The sequence below is a fragment of the Colossoma macropomum genome, unplaced genomic scaffold (genome assembly GCF_904425465.1).
Source record: "Colossoma macropomum unplaced genomic scaffold, Colossoma_macropomum, whole genome shotgun sequence".
Taxonomy (NCBI): domain Eukaryota; kingdom Metazoa; phylum Chordata; class Actinopteri; order Characiformes; family Serrasalmidae; genus Colossoma; species Colossoma macropomum.
Window position 1 is genome coordinate 15,827,546 of NW_023494794.1, and position 4,231 is coordinate 15,831,776.

Below are 4,231 nucleotides of genomic sequence, written 5' to 3' on the forward strand. Positions count from 1 at the left end.
TGGAGTCTGAAGGCAGCGGCCCTGCTAGCCAAGTGGACGAGTCCTTGTCCCCCTTCCTCTTTTGGCAGATGTAGAACTCCCTGCGGAATCCAGTGCAGTCAATCCCAGAAGAAGTCCACTAGCACGGCTTGCAGGTTTGCCAGCAGATTCGGTGGGGGGTCCACACAGGCCAGTTTATGCCAGAGCGATGATGCAGCGAGGTTGTTGATAACAAGCACCCTTCCCCGATAGGACATCTGGGGGACTAACCATTTCCACTTACTGAGGCGTCCTTTAATCTTTTCAACCATGCCATCCCAGTTCTGTGCACTACAGATACTGTCCCCCAGATACACCCCCAGATATTTAAAACCACCCCTTCTCCACATCAACCCATCTGGAAGCGCGGGTTCCCCACCATCCCAATCACCAACTAAAACTGCTTCACTTTTGGTCCAGTTTACTTTTGCAGACGATAAAACCCTAAAATCATTTAAAATTCTATCTAAAACATCCACATCAGTCTGGGTACTTACTATCACAACAAGGTCGTCTGCATACGCTGAGACACACAGTGGAGTAGAACAGCCAGGTATAAACAAACCGGAGATGCAGTCTCTCAGTTTGCACAACAGAGGTTCAATAGCTAGAGAGTACAGCATGCCAGACAGAGCACAGCCCTGCCTAATACCTCTGTGCACTTTAAAAGGAGCACATAAACCACCATTAACTTTGAGCACACTCTCAATGTCACTGTACAAAACCTTGATCATGGCTATAAAACCTGGGTTGAAACCAAAGTTCTCCAGAACTTTCCACAGATAGCCATGTTCAACCCGGTCAAATGCCTTTTCCTGATCCAAAAAAATGAGACCAGTCTTTAAGCCCAATAGTCTGGAGACTTCCAAAACATCACGAATTAGATATACATTGTCAAAAATTGACCTTCCAGGCACACAGTACGTCTGGTCAAGGTGAACCACCTGCTCCATCACCTTCCCCAGTCTCGAGGCTAACGTTTTTGAGAGCAGCTTACAGTCAGTGCACAACAGAGAGACGGGGCGCCAGTTCTTCAGTGCAGCTAGGTCCCCCTTCTTGGGTAGCAGGGTTAGAACGGCCCTCCGACAGCTCAGCGGAAGCTTCCCTTCCCTTATGCTGTTCTGGAGGACATCCAGCACATCCTGCCCCAACACTGACCAAAACACTTTATAAAATTCAACAGGGAGACCGTCAATACCTGGCGCCCGACCATTCTCCATGCCCTGGAGAGCCTCATACAGCTCCCCCAGAGAGATATCAGCATCCAGCACTGCAGCAGACTCTCGCGTGAGCTGGCTGAGGTCACGGAAGAATCCCTCCTCCACCTCTCGTGCCTCTGCCCACTCGCTCTCGTACAGCTTTGAGAAAAAGCTGATTGTCTGCTGGCGAATTTCAGAAGGCTCAGATAAGAGATCCCCTGATTCTGTACGCACAGCATGCATAAACCTTTTCTGTCCATTTCTGCGCTCGAGACCAAAGAAGAACTTTGAAGGAGCATCCATTTCCGACACGCACTGGAAACGTGAGCGGACCAGCGCCCCCTGTGCTGTTATGCCTAAAAGGTCAGCCAATGCAGTCTTTTTAGTTTTCAGAGCTTCAATATGCCCCCGATTTCCTGTGGCCTCTGCTAAACCCTGGAGCGCCACTATTTCAGTCTCCAGAGCTTTGAGAGATCTGGCTATGTCCCTTGTGACATTGAGAGTGTACTGCTGACAGAATACTTTAATTTGTATTTTAGCTATGTCCCACCACTGCTGCAGGGAGCTAAAAGATGTTTTCTTTGAGCTAAAAACATCCCAAAAAAAAGTAAAAGACTCTCTAAAATTGGCATCCTCTAAAAGCGCAGTGTTAAAATGCCAGTATGCACTCTGTGGCTTAACGTTACATTTCCTTACTGTGCACTGGACCATACAATGATCTGAAAAACCAACTGGGGAGATAAGACAGCGTGTAAAAGCAGAAAGTTGATACCTAAAACCATAAAATCGATCCAGCCTTGCCAATGAGAGTGTGTTATCTCTTGAATGTGCCCAGGTATACTGTCTCTGCCCTCCATGGAAGTTCCTCCAGACATCACACAAGTCATGGGCCTCCAGCATCTCACACAATCTCTTACGGGACGCAGCATGCGGTTCCATGTGGTTCCTGTCCATGCTGTCTGCTGTACAGTTAAAATCCCCTCCCAGTATTAAAAACTCATCAGAACCACAACCTGCAATTACGGTGTCCAGAGTGTCCAAAAAGGACATCCTGTCCATCCCCCCAGTTGGGGCATAAACACAAATAAAAACAAAAAACGTGTTTTCAAAACACGCTGTCACTTTTAAAAGTCTGCCATTTAAAACTTCATCCACTGAATAAGAATAAGGAGTAAAACTCTGTGATAAAAGAACAGCCACCCCACCACTGGAAGAAGAGTTATGACTTAAAAAGGCAAGCCCCTCCCACTCTTTACCCCAGTCTGCAGCATTACTGACATCACTATGCGTTTCCTGTACAAATATTACATCAAGTCTCTTCTGTTTCACCAACTCAAACAGCTTTGCTCTTTTACCACAGTCTCTCGCCCCATTAATGTTCAGACTCGCCACTCTGACATCACCCATTAAAAAATAAAATAGATAAAACACAATAAAAACAGAGGCCATTCTGAACCAGGGAGGGCAGGAAGTGTCAGATCTCATCCTCAGTGCTCACTTTATTAAGTCTGGTCAGGATCTTCTTCAGCCTGTAGACTTCTAAAGCGGTGAAGGACCCTTCCCTCCTAAAATGCCTGACGTCATGAATAAACTGTGAAGTATTTGGGAAATGCTCTTCAACACGTACACCCTTTTGGCCTTTAGTGACCCGCAAGAACTTTCTTATATCATCAACAGTATAGAGCACAGACATGTTCTCTTCCTGCGAGCACACCGACCAGCCCGAGTCAGACAGAGAGCCTTCGCTCTCAGACTCCACCTCATTCACTGCACTGCTGTCTGTTTTGGCCTGTTTAGTGCCCTTCCCTCGGTTCCGCTTCTTTCTTTTATTAGGAACTTTAAAAACAGTCTCCTCTTCCATTTCCACCTCCACTGTAGCCTCCACTGCTGTACCGGCTAGACTGACCTCAGTCCCGCTGTCCCTTACCTGGTTATCTTGCTCCCCCGGGTCAGGAATCCCCCGCTCCGGCTCCTCACCACCAGGCTCGTCGACAGCGGGCTCCTCCGCGGTTAGCGCCGCCGGGAAAGGCTCATCCGCGGCCGGCGCAACCCCAGCAGACATTTCCGAGGCCGGCACGGCCGCAGCCGGCTCTTCCCCCGCAGGCGCCGCAGCCGCCGGGTCCCGCGCAGCCGGCCGAGCAGCAGCCGCAGGGGGGACGGCCACCGCGGGCTCAGCCGCGGCAGGCTCCGGCCGCTCCGCGCTCCCGGCATCATTAGCGTTAGCACCGAGTTTTTCAGGGCAGGCTCGGACGAGGTGTCCGGTCAGGCCGCACCTGAAGCACTTCATGTTGGTGTCAGACGACACAAACACCGTGTACTCAAACCCCTCCACTCTGAACTTCAACACCAGGTCCAGCTCGTCCTCACCGTCTCTCAGCACCATGAACACCAACCTCCTGAACGACACCAGGTGCTTCACCAGGGGCGATTTACAGCCGAGGGGGATCTTTTTAATGGGGGAGACAAGTTTTCCAAACCGGGACAGCTCCTGAGCGATCAGCTCGTCAGAGATAAACGGGGGGACGTTGGACAAAATGATCCTTTTGGAGGGAGTACTGAGGGGCAGAACAGACACGAACTGATCACTGATCACGAGTCCACTCTGCACCAGTTCATTAGCTTTGTCCACAGTGGACAGGAACATTACCACAGCGCTGTTCATGCGCGAAGCAGACACAACATTATTGTACCCGACGACGCTCCCCGCCGCCAAACAGCACTCCTCCACACTCGCGCGGCACTCTACCTTTACACCATGCCGGCGAGACAGGCTTTCATACAGCCTGGGGCTTTGGGACGCCATGCTCCCAGCAAAACGCCGGTAACAGACGCCCCGCACACACCCCACCACACCTCACTCACACACTCACACACACACACACACACACACACACACACTCACACACAAACTCACTCAAACAAACTACAGATACAGACTGACAACGACGTAACAACAGAGAAAAAAGTTTGGCAAAACGCCAACCACGCTCACCGCGCTCCGCTCACTCTACCGC